The sequence below is a fragment of the Bombus vancouverensis genome, chromosome 3, assembly GCF_051014615.1.
Source record: "Bombus vancouverensis nearcticus chromosome 3, iyBomVanc1_principal, whole genome shotgun sequence".
Lineage (NCBI taxonomy): Eukaryota > Metazoa > Arthropoda > Insecta > Hymenoptera > Apidae > Bombus > Bombus vancouverensis.
This window is the reverse complement of record NC_134913.1, coordinates 1890559-1908142: the sequence shown is the minus strand read 5'-3', so window position 1 is coordinate 1908142 and position 17584 is coordinate 1890559. Positions and strand designations below refer to the sequence as shown.

The following is a 17584-nucleotide window of genomic DNA, read 5'->3' as shown; positions in this document are numbered from 1 at the left end:
GCAATGTGCTAATTGCGTAACGTGGTGTGAAATTCAAACACAGATAACTAGTGGATTTTTTGCGCGTTCTAGCCGTTAAAAATTTCGCGTCCCAGTCGTGATGGACAAATTACTTATCGTAATTATTGGCTCTAGTGATATAGATACAGATATAGTGCTTTGAAGTAGCAATATGAAACAAGAAAGATAAAAATTCAATCTGTCGAACAACAGATTGCGAAATTAACTCATTCCTAACTATCTTTTATCTTCGAAATTAACCATCCTAATTCCTCGATTGCGAAGGACTTCTGTTTCTAATCTAGCCGGATTGCAACTTGCATTTCTCGATGCTCTCGCTTTCAATTTCATGCTATTTTATTAAAAAAAGGTTTGCCGGTAGTGTATAAATTTTCTACGTATAACCAAATGACATTTTTATATTGTGAAATGTACTATAAATTGCAAAATCGCATTTAAGGATTAAATACCGAATTATCGGCTTTCATAAACTGAAAATGCAATATATAACTATCTTAATACATCTCGGAATGGCATGAAATCCTAATCAAGGTCGCAGCCAATCGGTTCGATATAATTTATAATTATCACAATTATCTACTGCCTACATAGTGATGTAATTAGAAGAGTTCTAAGAATTCTAATATCAGATAAACCTAAAAAACAGACACAAAAATAAAATATACGTGCTATGGAAAATTGAGTACGTTTAATTTATTCAATTAAATACTAATTATTTTTAATTAGTCATAGACTAAATGATTACAGATGCTTACGACGAAGTCACGATAATTACGGCAAGAAATTCCATCGTGCTCATCTCGTCTCTCTTACCTTCCACCCTTCCGCGATAGTGCATTCTCATCACTTTACGAAACAGGTTCTCTCTTGGTGGTACTGTAGACATTTTCGCTGTAAGCTTGTTTCCTTTGTTTTCTTCAGCGTTTATCGTCCACAGATTATGATAAGAAACGAAATTGCTTTGTTCCGCATCTTTTTAAAGGTGTCGCTGTAGCTTTCGCGTATTGCTTGTAATCTACGTTCGAAATACGCTACTGTTCACGAAGATCCGGACACTTTTGTAACGACAGTACATGGACGTTAATAAAATACACAATGAATAAGAAACTCACGAGTGAAAAGAATATCTGTCATCTCTTTATGGAATTGCACATATGTGTTTTTATGTTTTCAGCCGAAACATGTGTTAGCAGTAAACGAAGTACGTATCAAATGTTTTGTGATCTATATTAATTAGAGGCGAAAGATCGAGCAGGGCGAGGAAGAACATGCGAACATAATAGCAAACAAGAAAGAGACCAGGGCACCGATGAGTTATGAAGCTCGTAGCTCGTTTATTATCGCAACGGCGGGGTTAATCACGCTCCGTCTAACGATTTCCTTGTTAAACCGTGCACTGCTGACGATGCGGGGCGGGGGATTTGTGCTATTTCGCGGTACCTTTGGTAAGATGGCAAGTTAACTTTACTATCCTGAATCAACCGAAGAAGCAAGAAAATTGAAAAGAACAGGCAGAAACACCGTACTCTGGTATACCGTAAAGCTATTTCACCGACTAGTTATCTGACTAGTTAAGCGAATCCATAAATACCACATAACATTGAAAGAACATTTTAAAGAAATTTTGTAAACAGACTGGGGAAATATGGAACCGAATTTCATTGTTAGCATTTTTATTATTCTCGATATTATGTCTATTTCAAGGACTATTGTGACCAGTCTCGAAGCTTGATGAACTGTAGCTTCTTCATACTTTTACCAGTTACGTAAGTTCTGGTAAAATCTGGTGGATCGAAAGAAAAAACTCGTCCGTATAAGATACAAGTGTTTCGTTGAAAGGATAAAATCCTCTCGCTGGCTTGCATTTCTACTACCATTTAATTAGGTGCATTGATATTTTTGGGTAGTTACAATTTAGCAAATGTTTCTAGTTTCTCATCGTAGAGGAGAAGCTAACGGTAAATTCCGCCACATACAACTCCATGGCTTTCGGAAAATATGTTCCTCGTTCTAGGAACTCGCGCCTCTCCGTATATTACCTTAAACGAGTTTGCCGCAGATCGATGTGAACTACGTGTCTTGCATTGAAAGTTAAAACTCTCAAAAATATTTTTTCAAAGCACAGATGTATACTGTCCTGCTTAAATAAAAAACTAAAGTATTTTATCACTTCTTCTTCGTTCGATTTAAAGAACAAAGCAATTGGCATTGTTCCTTGTTATTTTTCGTATCGCAATATGTAAATTGCATTTCTGTAACGACCAAGGATAAGACTGATGTTTGATATTGGTTGCGAGCAACATTTGCGACTCATAAATCTCGGAGCAAAAGGAGAAGCAATTTCAAGAGTGCTGTCATAACGACTTGTCATAAATAAACGTATCGATTGCTGTTTGGACAATTCTATTCGTATCGCGAATGCTGTGATAGAATTTTCATTCGGTACAGATTTACATCTTCCTCATGAAAACGTTATATAAGGAGTAAAGGATGCTTTACTTCGCTTTCTAGTTCCCTTCGAAAAAGTTGGAACTTTGAAGGACTGAATGCGAAAATATAATAAAATATAAAAATATGTAGTTCAAAATACTTAAATGACCATCTCTTACGTTAAAGCAAAATTATTCTATTAGCGGAATAGCGTGTGTTATGATTAGATCGGATAATCAAGCTCCTATTGTACATATCACTAGAATTCATATAACAGGAGTTGATAATCAGATAATAGCATTCAATCTGCATGTATTTGGTTAATTGGGTATTAACTAAAATTTCGTTCCAATAAATAGAGTTCAAATGGAGTATGTAGTGGCTATTATATTGTATCAAGTAATATGATACAAATTACGTTACGATATGAACATAAGAGGTCGTCGATTTCTTTAAACTTACTTTTAGCATGTTGATACTTGTGATAAATGTCATCAAACAGACTATAATCATTGATTCTAGGTTTCTAATGCGAGTGTACATGCAGTGGTTATACACAGTTATTTTCTGTATTCAATGCAAAGCACAAAGGTAGTGTTGGTATAAATGTGTAATAGGAATATAGTGTGTGCAACACTATACAACACAGCGTTTCGGTTCAATTCTCGATATTACCTCTTTGAAATATGGTCCTTTCAAACGTAATTACACTTTTTGCATACACGCAACAAACCGTTACAAGTTAAATTGCCACTGTGAATGAACATTATTGCGATGCAACAAGGTGTAGCAAATATAGGATTCTTAGTTAAATATGAAATACAATATCACGACTATGCGATTACTTGGCAAATTCTAACGTTAAATAACGATTAACGGTTAGTCAGAGTTCTTGATCAAATGGTTCAAAGTAATTTCACTTTGTAAAAATATTATTGTCTAGTAAGTAACACACTTCCGATTTCGATCGGTTTCTGATAAACGAGGAAGGCGTGAAATTATTTCCACTCGTGCTGGATCATCTCCTTTCAGTGTCGAGTACAGACAACTGATTATGATGTAGCTACTGATTATATTAACTCTTCAATAAGATAAAAGAGATTATATAATGAACATAACGAATCGGTAAGATAAAAGATTATCGAATAATGAACAAGCAGTATAAGTAAATAGGAAATTTGAATGATCAGTGAATTTTTCATTTGGCAGGATATTATTTATAGTTCGAAGGACTGCGATCTGCAGCAGGAATAAAGAGATTATTTCAATAGCGTTTTTATCTGATTATCCGAAAAAGAGTAGGGTGTAAATTGGCCAGGTTCCAAGATACCTCGTCAGCATTCACGGAGTTTAAGGGAGCGCGAAAGAGTATAGAAGCCAAGTCGAATGGGAATATATATTTTCCTTATCAGTTTTTGCACGGAGAGCTCGAACGGTAGCTGCCTTCCGTACTCTTTCCACGAACACAGCAGCCATAGGTCGTCGGCCAAATTTAAAGGCTCTGTTACACGGATCAACGAGATGTTTTATGGGAGAAAGAACTAATTGTAGTCGATTAGCCTCGGGTCCAGTCGCCCCGAAATGAATCTGTCGCATCGATAACGAGAAACAGCAATTTCGAAGGATCTACTCAAACCGGCTGCCTAAATTATTCAAGTCACGTAGGGAATACTACGGAGACTCGATATATTTTGGCTGGTAACAGCGGGATATCGTGTTAGGGCAGTGCAGTTTGCTCGTTAAACATCCCGTAGGTTGCATGGTGCTTCACGGTAACGGAATATTCTATGAAACCGTTTAAGCTCGTTCCGAAATTATCGAGGGAACAAAGACAAGGTACGTTAACCAATTATGTCCGCCGTATATATTTAACGGCCATTAAAGAAGTTACGCGGCGAAAATTCCGTAATGTTAAACGGAAGTAACTGGTGCCAATAACTTGATTCAAAGCGGCGGATGCCAGGTTCCATTGTCTTTCAGAAAGATGAGCGAGAGACGTCCTCTCATGCATCTCACGCCCGCGGCAAGAAGCTCTTCCATCTTTCCTTTTCATACTTAACACCCTAGTCATGCATAATACAACGTATGCGCACATGTCTGAGGAAGACAAGCGCACCGGACGCGAACTAGCGCGTTACACGTTGACACTACCGTGAGAAGATCGCAGTGCCAAGGTTAGCGTGAAATCTGCGTCTCGCCTGAAAGCAAATATAAAGGTTTGGCCGTTTTAATTAGATTAGAAATGTAATTGTGTAGAGAAAGTGAGATTCGCCTGTGCTTAAAAAATTACTCGGAGCTATAATTTTCACTGCGTTTCAACGATTCCAATTTACGGAACAGACTTATCTTACGATTTAGAAGTTTTTTAACAAAATCGTGGAGAAAGCTACGCCACGTTAATTGTGCAATATAGTGTTACACGATCCGATGCGCAGTAAGTTCGTTCGTTTACGAACGAGTCTTTGTTATCTTTGAAACGCTACGAAAGATTAACGATGAGAATTTTTATACTATCGACTAAAAATAGAGCTATAGATATAAATATATTTGATATTGCGTATATGAATGAAAATTATGGGTACTCGTGAAACGGATAACCCGTATGCTTGACATGGTTTGGCTATGCGCCAACAAGTTTGCAGGTAGCGATATAACTGGTGATTACTATATCTTTAAACTATACTACCGCTCAAAGTTACGTGAACAGTTGCCTACCTTTGACAGAATTTGATTTAGCTACAAAATTATTATACAAGTTGTGTTTGCTATGAATTCTTCAATTGATTTCGTTATTTAGATTTGATTTGGAAGCAATAAATTCCTCCGTTTTTGTAAGATTAATATAGTATTGGAATAAATTAATGCTATAAACTGTCGTTCATAAAGAATGTGACTTAGTCCACTTTTCGTCTCAATGGCTTGTTTCACTTGACCGGATGTCCTATGGGTAATCTCGATTAAACTCCATTTTTAGGACAAGTTTGCACTTTTATGTGACTCGCTTTTCTCATTTAAATATTGTACAGGAAATGCAATGAAATTCACCAGACCGAAGATATCACGTGTCTCGGTATCATGCGTCCGCACGAACTTTAATTTTGTTTCTGCGATCAAAAACGTCGGTGTCCTGCGCCCACTCGTTCAACGATATTCATTATTCATCCTATCCCTCAGTCCTTTTTTGCAAAGCCGCAGGCTTTTGTGATACAAAGCACGATACGAACTTTTTCGAAATAAGTAGCTATATACATAGTACGCCGAGTTTTTCATCGCTCGTTTACATCGATTCTTATGTTATCATTACAATGGACGCGTCTTTGCGTGAACGATGAAATGAATTTTTACTAACGCGTAGTAGATATACAGTACCAGGTTTATTATGGTTGTATAATCATGTCTATGCTATTGGCGCGAATCTCGCTCACTGTAACCATAATCTAAAGGTTATCACAAACGGAGCGATATTTGTTCGCGCGAAGTTACGATGATCGAGATTCACTAATGCCGCGTGAAATTAACTGTAACCTTGGTCGATATTTTGCGGCGCATTTTATCAATGCATGCAAATGGTTTAATTAAAAAGCGCATTGACTCGTGTCGACTCGCAAGTGTCGACGACGACCAATGTAGCGAGCAGAGCTCGCGCCTCCGGCCAATCACGCCTGCTGTCATTGACTCGGTCGTGCTTTAGGTCGACGTCGACGTCGGCGTCGCGTCGTTTCGCGGCCGGTCACCTCGCCAGTCTTTGCCGAGACGCCGCGCGGGTCGTATCCGTGTTTCTTTCGATCCTTCTCTGGGTTTCTCATTCACGAGACGCGACGCAACACGAAGAGCTGGTTTTGCGATTCGGCGTTGTCGATGTACGACGCGGATAGCAACACGATCGCTAAAGAAGAAAAAGAAACCGAGCAAAGAGGCAGGAAGAATTGGCAAAAGGACAAAAAGTAGCAACCGAGTGAACGAGAGTCGTGACTGCAACGCGGAACGTTGCGGTGAATGTCGAGTGAATGGTGACGAGATCTTGTAGGCTGACAAGGGGAGGGCCAAACGTGTACTTACGCGAAAACCAGTTGCGTTGAGAAGGTCAGTTACTGGCTCGATGCGGAGAAACGCTCGATAGAACCGATAGTTTTCACTGTGGCCGTCCAGAATATGCAAACAGGTAGTGCGTTTTGCTTTGGGAAAAAATACGTTTTTCGTGATCGCACGCATCGTTTTTCGACCCGTACGAGTCACGTTTGAAGCGTCAAAGGCCAAGGTTGTCAGTTTCGCGTAGGTTTTAGTCGACGAACAGAGACGGAAAGAGAGAGCGAGAAAGGAAGGAAGCGAGTATCTAGCACGTGGGCGAGCACGGAAGAGTAACCGGCCTCTGCGCGTCGTCGTTGACACAAAGAGTAGAGAGAAAGTGGGAAAGGTAAGTGTTATGTAACACTGAATACGAGAATGCCGATTCAAGGGGAACTGGCATTAACTCTTTTCCTTTTCTCGAGCATCTGTGTGAAACGATTAAACCCAATCGGCGATTCACTGCTTCTGCTCCGATCGTGGTCTTACTCCTGGTTTGATATCATGCCAGTGTATTTATACTCAGTAATTTATATCCCAACATTTAACGTATCTGTTTTATTTGGGCACTTAAATTAACCTGTTATTCCAGTTAGCAGTTGAAAATTCTGTTGCATCGGTAGTTGTAATGGTATTCATGATTATATATAACATGGTGTTCAACTAGATTAAATGTTCTACTATTCCGATATTGCATTTCGTTAGAAAGTAAAATGTTTTTACGTCTTCTTCTTTCTTCAAAGCAAAATATGCATTACGCAATCATTATACAATACGATTACGCTCGACTAGTTGGGAAATTTGTATTTCCAGAATTTAATATATAAATTAGTTTTAAGATTAGAAGATCGATGAGATTATCACTGAAATATAGTCATTCGATGTCGGGTGCGACCGCTACAACGTTTATGGATCGTGAAAAAGTTTGATAAAACCTTTTATTATTTGCAGAATATGAAATTAATTAGTAAATAACGAATTGCCGATGAAGGAGCAAAGAGTGAGAGAGCTGATTATTAGAACGACTTGAGTGATTATATGACTGCCATTGACCTGCTGTCGCATTAGCTCAAGTGACAGTAGGTCTAACTGTCATAAATTGCAACGCCCCCAGAAATGTCACGGTATCGTGACATCGGTGAATGTATGTGTTCGATACCGATACTTAAACAATAAATGATAATGTAGCGTTTTTCTGGGTGGAACTTGTGTTGACACAACGATTTGTTTTTCATCGGTAATTTTCAATGAAAAATTACTCTTAATTTGCCAGAGGCGACTGATATTCGTGACAGTGACTTGTCACAGCACGATATCGAAGAAAGTATATACATATGTAGTTATTTACAAAAGTATTGGAATATCTATCATAAAAAGCTTCTATGGATATATTACGTATATTATGTAAAATTTGTTTAAATTTTATTTCCCCTAGTTCTTGATGATATATTTGATTGAAACATGAAACTTATTCTTAGGTATTATACAGGTATTATGTAATTATATATTAGGTATTATGTAATGAGTAATTTGCTTATTGTGTCGATTTATTAGTGGTGAATAAATAAGTTAACTACACGTGGTCGAGTTTTCTTCGTGATCGAATCTCAGTCAGAAAGAGTAGCTAAATTTTGTCCTTTCAGCGATGAATATTACATAAATGCGTTAATTCAGTTGAATAAATAAAATTCGGTTTCATTCATTTATTCATACGTTTGCTGTTCAAGTGTTCCCGAAGATATAAACCATTTTGTAATGAACATAATTATCGGTCTGTCGTTATTATTATCTTGTCATACCTATACACATGTGTACATAAGGTTAGTTAGCGAATGGAAACGCAAAACCACATAATTTGAGCCAATTGGATAAACATTCTAGGAATCTCTGATATTTATTTTTTAAATGAAGCGATAAACGTCTGTTAACGAACATAAAATTCTATTAACTATTTATACTTTGCGAAGTTGCCTCACATATACTTTGCTGTATTATTTCAAAACACCGACATTATAACACACGATCAACCAACGCTGTTATTCTGCGATCTCTCTGTGCATTTACAATTCGATGTATTCCAAACACAAAAATTGTTGGAACTTCTGATCTGTTGTCGTATAAGAACCTAAAATGTGCTTGAATAAATACCATAATTTGAGTTCCTTAGATAAAAAAACATGCAAAAACATTCAGCCGACGACGTATTGAGAGTCATTAAAATTCACCAGGCTGTTTTTATTCTGGGTTAATTAATCTCGATGTTATTCTTGTTTCACCATTTTCACGACATACAGGTTTTGTGCCTAAAACGATCTAGGTGCGTAGTAACGAAACGCGTTTTCATTTGCTTGGTTAGTCCTGTTACATTTATGCTCGTTTAAATGCTTTGAGCTGGTCGTTTTTATTCGAGGATTGAAATTCATCCGAGAGCGAGTTTCCATTTGCGTATTCTCAACTATCTTTTTCTCATCTTTCCTCCCATGTGTCGTGTTTTTTCTTTTTGGTATAAACAGTAAATCACGCTTTAACGATGAAACTCATTTAGTTTAGTTTCATGTATTAGTCATTGTGCGATTTACCATATTGATACGTACATTATTGTCTATAAATTCTCATATTTTTTAAAACCAACTTTATCATTTTTATCAGCCTTTTTCCCTTTATCTTGTTATTTCTGTCGAGTGCAATATTTTAAGAATATTTACTATATCTCAAAAAATCGTCTTTCGTTTTAATGCGTAAAGCGAAACAATTTCGCTCTAAATAAACTTTTTTCCTGTCAAGGATAGATCTGTATCGAGGCGATTCCCGACGGTGAAGTGATACTTTGTTCATTTCATTGTCTAGTAACGTTGTGGTAAGCGTATATGTGCTTGGTTAGTTTAAAGGTCGATCGATTTTCGACTTGGACTTGCTCCAAATTCAAGCTACCGTAAAATCGCTTTTATCGCCATACGTAGGATGCACCCTTTACGTTTTATAAAGTGGATTCTGTTCGCTTGGACGAAAATATTTGGTAAATAGGAAGGATACCTAGTCGCTAGAAAGAATAAAAAAGAACGAAAATTGTTCGAGCTTTTTCAATTTAATTTTGTTAGAATTTTATCTGTATCTGCTATAAATTTGTAATTTCAATAATTCACGTACAGAATTCAAAACATGTGACTTAAAAGAAGAAATAATATTCTTCGTTAGTAATAAAAAAAAAAAGTTTCCACTTTCTGCATCAACTTAAAATTAATGTATGATTACTGGTATATATTTAGACCCATTTTCCATAACTTCAGTTTATCTTACCTCCTCTTTTTACCTACCATAGCTGAAAATTTTCCATTATAATTGCTTCATCATCAGTATAACGTGGAAGCTACTCATATTCAAAGTTCGTCGGTGAACTTTGAATTTTTCATTTTCTTTTCCGCCTGTAAGTTCATAATGGCGGTATTCATTATCTGATCACTTATTATTTATCTATGAGCGAGTAAGAATTGCTAAATAAGTAGAGGAAAAGAACAGAATAAATAAGAACGATTCGAGTTGTTTGTTTCAGTTGAAGGAGAAATATACAGTTGACGGCGTAATTGAATCGAAATTGTAAGTGAAGAAAGATTCAGTTCATCATAATTTATCATGCGCTTTCACAATGATCTAATTCATTTTATTGATTACATTCGACATAATAATAGGAAACAAATTAATTTTTTGTCAGCTTTTAAGTTAACTCTTTGATACCCTGCGCACCGTGTTTGCAGTGATATTATCTTGATTTGTTGCTAAAGTCTGCGTACGGTGCAAATAATATTTGTATGTTCCATAAATTGGACGGAATATTTTATAGGATCGGTGACATGTTCTCGTCCTCATTTTTAAAACGCGTATGATTATCGTGACTGTACTCGTAGGATACGTGCAATTTATGGTAATGTGGTATCCTGATGTAATTCGAATTTTCTTGTGTGACCGTAGTGGCGTAATCGTGTTACGCATCAGGAACACGAAAAAAGAGACCGCCTTATTACGTATAATAAAATTAATATTCATTTTCATTACGTTTCTCTTCCCTTACGGTTATTCCTATATCTCCATATATCGAGAAAAATATTATAGAGAGATAAAAAATATTTACAAAATAGTGATAACTGACTACGTGAAACTAAAAATATAAAAAATACAAAATATATGTGTTTCATTCTAAAATCTGTTCTGAGGTACACATTCAGATATTTTTAAGTAACTGATATACGTTCAGCGTGAAAGGTATTCGTACAGTAATTAGTTTCAACAAAAATATTGTAGAACATCGTTCATTAACAACATTTTAACAAATGAAAAATATGTATATATTCTTACAAGTTTGTAGAATAATTTAAAAAAAAAAAAGTGAGAATATGCGACACCTTCTCCTGTCGTGAAAATAAAGCATTTATTTGTTAAAATTTTGTTACTAGACGAGGTTCTACGATAATTTTGTTAAATTTAAGTATTGCACGAATACTTTTCGCACGGACGGTAGTTACTGAATTTACTGGTAAGTAACGTTTAAAATTATCAGAGTAACAATTAAACTCTATAAATACTGCGAGCGTCCGACTACTTTATTTTTAAACGTTGCTTATCTGCAAATTCGGTAACCGTATCAGTTACTTGAAAATACCTATCTGAATATGTATCTCATATTTCTGAGTGAAACTCGTATATCTTGTATTTTTTATTCTTTTAATTTTGCATAATCGGGTATTCTTTTTAATGTTAATTTTATTTAATTCTTTTTAGATTAATCCTGTTTGACACCAGCGAGAACCCATAGGTAAATGAGCTATAATAAAAAAATGTCACATTTTCTTTTAGAATTTAGCGGTTTAAGCACATGAACGTTTCTTGCAGCTGTTGTATCTCTCGCAATTTTATTTGTCTCAATGTGCTACATAGCCTGCAAAGTTAGAATCGGTCAAGCCGTTTTTAAGTTACAAGAGCACAAACAAACCTACACACATACGTACATGAAGACCAAACACAATACCATTTCTCTGTCGTAGTCGAATAAAAGAAGAATGTTAGTTTAGAAAAAAGTAGTTCCTGGATGGTTAGCTAATAAATAGATATAAATCGCACTAGTTCTCGTTTATACAGCTAACTTGTGCACGTGTTTATCGCTGTAGACAACACACACTAGGTTGTAATTCATAAATAATTTACGTGGCGAGTTAGGCAGTCACGCGATCTCGATCGTGTCATCCGGTTTTTATAGTGCCCCTATCGATGAAGCCAGTACGAGAGGCACAACGTTTTGTCTCGTTGTCTTTCAAAGTCAGCGAGTAGCGCGGTGAAGTTAATTAGAATTTGATTGATGCTCAGCTCATTTGTAGGAAAGTAACTGTATCCTCGGAATGTTAGTAATGTTGAACATTATGATAAATCGCGGGATAAATTGGTTTCTTAGAAGGAACATATTTAACCGTTATCTCTGCCTAGAAGCATAGAAAGTATTATGGGAACACACGAGTAATAGATTGGGTACTTATAGTTCCGTTTGACAAACTGAATGTCGCGACAAGAAACAGTAAACGCATTTACATGTACTGATATTTGGCATCGTGCCCAACGGTTCGACAGAAGTTGGCCATGTCCTTGCTTGTAAAGCTAAAGAAGCAAATTTCCCGAACGGTGCACGTGTAGTTTGTTTTCATTCGCAACGTTCGTGCAGAAACTTAACGCAAGAATAGGCTCCCGGTTGCTAAAAGTACTCCACTCGAGATGTCTTACATACTCGACGTTCGTGTATCGCGAATAAGTACGCGTCTATGTCATGATGATGCTACAAAAGCCCTTGAGCATATTTTGTGGTAACTACGCACGGCTCTGAGAAACAAATTGCACGTCCAACCAACCTTCGTGTCACGTTTGTATACGCAAGTTAATCCAATTCACGAGGGAACTTTATTTCCTCGGCAAAGTTCGCGACCTCCTCGAGCTAATTGCAAGCTGACCCTTTCGAGTCATTCGCCAGCCAACTCCGAAGACATATTATTAAGCACTCTAAATCGGTTCTTCTCTTCTTTCTTTCCTCTTCAGTCTTTCATTCGTTGACGTCTACTCTTTTATATTCCGATAATTTTAATCTTTCTCTTTTCTTGTCTGCGTAAAACGTGCGTATTAAGTACAGGTACTAAATATATACTACTACTGTTCATCAATTAATAATGAATTAATAATTGGAAGTAACACTTAAGTAAATATCTTTTTATGAGATCAGCGTACTATAAATTCAATACTAAAAACAGTTACTGAATGTTCATAAGTGTAACAGTAGGTTAATATTATCGTTATTGTGGTTTCGGTGTTACCGCTTATTTACTTTGATAAGTACATTTGATAAAAGTATATTTCCGCTTAACTCACAGATAACAAGTCGAATATAGCATACCTGTATATGTAAACAGGATGTATACTTAACTACGATTATTGCATAAATAATGATTTTAACGAAAAATGTTTCAAATAAACGTAGATGGTTTTGTGGGGGACATAATTTGAGGCGATTAATTTTTTTGCAGTAGGAGGCGTAGAAGATATAATATGACGATATGTTTTCTTTTATCTTCTTTCACGAAGTTATTGGATATTTACCTTGGTTCGTACTTTGTCGAGTACCATCTTTAATGAGCTCATATTTATATGACGATGTTAAGGATACTTGTGCTGGAGCCAGTCTTGCAGCATTGATTTTCTCATTCTGTTTTCGTTAAATTTTAAAGCTGCTATCAACCATCAACCACTGTTCTTTGATATATCTTCAAGAATCAGTCCGTTTGATTAATTTATTTCAACTGCAAATTTGTCGATAATTTATTATTATTATTATCATTATTATTGTTGTTGTTGTTTTTATTGTTATTATTGTTATTAACAATTTATCGCGTCGCATTTAAGGAAGTAGAAGGTTTTTAAAATTCTGATCGTAATGTAACGTAAAGTATCGAATAACTGGGCGTAGCCGGTAACTAAAGTATTTCGGCATATTCACGCCCATTTGATAAAACTTATACATACTTGATACATACTTATGAGAGAAAATAAATATTCACGTTGTTTCTCGTTTAACTTACTGCTCAGATTCATAATAATATATCTTAAATGTGCACACGTTTGAAAATAAACTATCTCTGTTTCATAATCTTTTGATCGGTGTTTGCTCTTAATTGTGGAAATCGCAGCCGCGAGTAACAGTGCCAACTACCGCTAGTGCCATTCTGAACCATCTGACCTAACTTCGAGTTAACTTTGGCAAAGGGTCTTATTATATCTCTGTGCGAGTTCTATCTTGGGTACTTCATTACGCACTCTGCCATTTCGACGGTAGAGAATAATATTGAAATTGCTAGAATTTCTCAAACAAAGATAATTGAGGTTTCTAAGAGAAGAGCCTTGTGGTAAATATATGTGTATCAAATTCAATTTAATTTAGCTTGTAATTATTATTCGAAATAAAAGTTTCAAATCCGTCCCATATTTATCCTTAGGGTTCTGTTTGTAAAAAGTATTTTAATTCTTAAATTCATCGCTTTTATCACACTTTCTTATCTTATAATATTTTTGGGAAAGTACAGATCTTTCTTAGCACATTATTTTAAAAAGTTAATCTCTTTCTTGTTACGTTCTTAAAAGAGTTCAGGATGAAGGTATTGCAACTGTTTCTATTGCTGATGCAAACTGTTTTAAAGTACAAAGAGATTGTCATAATAAACTACACAAGAAATTAAACACGATTATCTTGTAACACCGTTAAATATACGGAAAATTGATATAGACGGATAATATACGGATAATATGATATATATATGAATTATTAATTAAATTAACAATTAATCATAAATTGATAAGTTACAAATTAATAATTAAATATATAAATATTATATATATATTACATATAAAATTATTTATAAACAATGTAGACAGATGTGTACATTACTCAAAAGGTGCAAATCGTTTTTCAGATATCGTAAATTTTTACTGCCGTTTTGTATCGGAAGTACTTGTAGTTTCCTCATTTGCTTCTATATTTGAACGCTAAGCGCAAAATACGCAGAAGCAGTTTCCCTGCAGGTTACCTAATAGTGGAAGATTTATTAATAGTATCTTTTGGTGAGATCATAAGGTTTACGAACGTATTCTAGATTTCTCCAAACCAGGTTATGCCAATTCAATTTCTATATCGGAAGATAGCGAATGTCTATATCACCAAAGTCACGAAATTTCACTGTAAAATAAAAAGGACAAAAAGAAACGAGTTTAAGGTATACTATTTATACAATTAAACGAGATTAAAGGTATACAATTTAACGAGAGCTAGTGATCTATTGCCCATAGGAATTCAGTTTTTCAGTCGTGCAACTACTCTATATGCAAATACATTGCCAAATGATGAAAAAGCTACGAATTAGCAGTGGCATTTAGCACTGGCATCTAAAGGCAAATTACGAGTCACAGGAAATCGGGATTACACGAAAATGAAACACGGGACATGGTCTTTTCAGCAAAGTTCTCTTTTCAAGCCTGCCGTTTTTGGAGCTCGAACGATCCGAGATTCGCGTGTCGAAGTTCGCAGGAAAAGGCAAGAAAGAGTTGTGGTTGGCAACGGTTGCAAGGGAAAACTGAATCCAGCAGGGAAGAGAACGTCGTGCATTTTAATTCGAGGTTCAAGAACCTCCTCCTACTCCTTTCCACCCTTCATTCCCGCCCTTCGTTCTATGTCCTCTTTGGGGCTTTTGCCCTTCGAGGAAAGTTTACAAAATGAGTAGCAGCAAGCCCCTCAGCATTTACTCGTTTGTACTTTTCTCCGTATAACGGACCTCTCCTTCCGCTTTTACACTTTTATTCTGATCCTCGCCTCAGTTTCCGCTTTTTGCAGCTTTTATCTTAATATTTTTATAATTCTTGCCTCGCATAATTCCTTACTCACCACCCTCTCTTTTACAAGCGACCGTACGTTTTCCTTTCGCGCTAACAACTTTCATTTACGAATTATGGAAGCCTCATCACGTTTCGCTCTCGCGTTTCCCTCCGAGATACGTATTTGCTCTCTTTTATTAATCTCTATGAAAATGAGTTATAGCGCCGTTCCTCTGCGTACTTGTTGCCGAGATTTCTTTTCGTACGATCGTTTTCAACCTTGTCTTGTTTAATCTCCTTGTCCATCGCGTTTATTTCTCTCTGGCTCGATTTCCTAGAATTCTGAAATCGTATCGCGGCATATCTTCTGATTAAAATCCCATAGGCGAAGTAATGTTGGCGAAAAAATCCCATTCAATTTCCAAAGTTTAACATCGCATATATTATATTGACTTACGTGGTAGGATGAAAATTTCTCAAAGAATCGCAGAGAGAAAAACGATTTCATGCAAGTTCTGCCGTAACTCGCTCCTTCTCAAAGCTCTTTTCGGAATGTTCTTGAACTACATTCTTCTCTTCTCATGAATTTAAAGAGATCTCGACCGCATTTCGAACGCGTTTCATACGTCTGTGTATGTAACTGCTTTGTTGGCGAATCGAGCGAACTAATACACGGTAGAAATGTCTCGGACGAAACTTTAATACCACACGTGTGCAAAATATTCAAAGCGATACTCAGATGCGACACTGACCAAATATAACTTGTTAAAGTTTCAAAAATTACGATTCTGAAAACATTAACGAGATAACGTTAGAAAATTACAATGGACGTAGGATTAGAAAGATCGAAGGTTTTCGCGTAGCATCGTGTCGTCGCAGTATCTGTAGTTTTATGCCTTACGATTAAAGCCTCACAGCTGCAGACTCGAACATTATACTATCTGCCACCTTTGTCTTGTGACTGCTGATGCAGAAACACTCGAGAACCCCTCGAGATTCAAGCCAGGTTGCATCCATCCGAACACTTTATCGTGCTATTAGTTGATCATAGTATGGAAACAGTGTTCCGTTATACTTCCGTTCGCACATACAGAGTTTACTGGGCCATTCATTTTTGTCGTCTAAGCAAGTATTTTTTACATAGAAGTCAGCCGTTCGATGATTTACAATCTACAGACGACTGATTCGTAAAACGATGAAAATATAAAGTTGGATAATTTATTTGAAACGAATATGATGAATCAGATGATCAAATAATTACTCCAATTAGAATAGCACATAAGTTTATCTCAAAATAAAGTCGTTTGCAAATAAATTCCAAAATCTCGTTTGAGAAATAAATTATTTCCAAATAATTATCTTTATAATTATTTTAAACAATAATAGGAGATAAAGGATATGATATAATAAAGTAATAATAATAATAACAAAGGTATAATAATAATAAAGGAAATGATCGTTTTCCACGTGAGTATGTTATTATCTCCAACACTTTCCTTATTCAAATTTACAGTATTATATTTGATGACTTGTCCGAGTCTCTCTCGTATTGTACTATTAAAGTATGAATAACAAGAATAACGATTACCGTATAGACTTAAAGAAGGTCTAGGTTGAGCAGAAGCCTCGCTACTTATCAGTCTTATGTTTTACCGTCGTATCTGAATCGATCATTTCGTAAACTTAACAGGATTCATTGAACTCATTTTTCATTTGAACTCATTCATTGATTCATTTCACAGTACTCGACGCTGCGAGTGAAAACATCTAAAATATCATTATTTCCTGTCACTGTATCTTCATGAATGCTTCGTCGATAAGAAACCCAAGAGAAATTATATCGAATTACATAGGAGATCTGGAAACCATTTTAGTGCTCGATTCATTGACGTGTCTGAAGGAATAACTACGTATTACGTCGCAATTTTATATAAGAAGATCGATAAAGTCTAAATTAAGAGTAAATATTTAATGATAGCTGGTTTAAATTGTAACTCAGTTGTTCAAATAGAGGAAGCACATCGAACTTATGGAATATTTAAACGAAACATGTTTTCAAATCCATTCATTAACGTCACTATTAAAATTTATCTCGTCCATTAACAACACATATAGAGTACGAAATAATTTACTTCAGTTTCGGTTTCGCCGTTCCAGATAAAATTGTCTCGAAACAATT

The 17584-nt window shown here is 35.8% G+C and overlaps 1 protein-coding gene across 3 annotated transcripts in view; it reads left to right on the top strand.

Moving 5' to 3' along the window:
- Positions 1 to 17584, top strand: part of LOC117164171 (beta-1,4-N-acetylgalactosaminyltransferase bre-4) — a 38800-nt gene that overhangs the window by 2177 nt on the left and 19039 nt on the right. The window contains exon 1 of one of the 3 annotated variants that reach the window (XM_033347064.2): positions 6182 to 6865. The exons of 1 other annotated variant lie outside the window; for it this stretch is intronic. The gene's annotated coding sequence lies outside the window, so the exon portion shown is untranslated. Of the gene's footprint in view, positions 1 to 6181; positions 6866 to 10092; positions 10111 to 17584 lie in introns of those variants that run through there. One more of the 3 variants, XM_033347067.2, reaches the window with a different exon arrangement.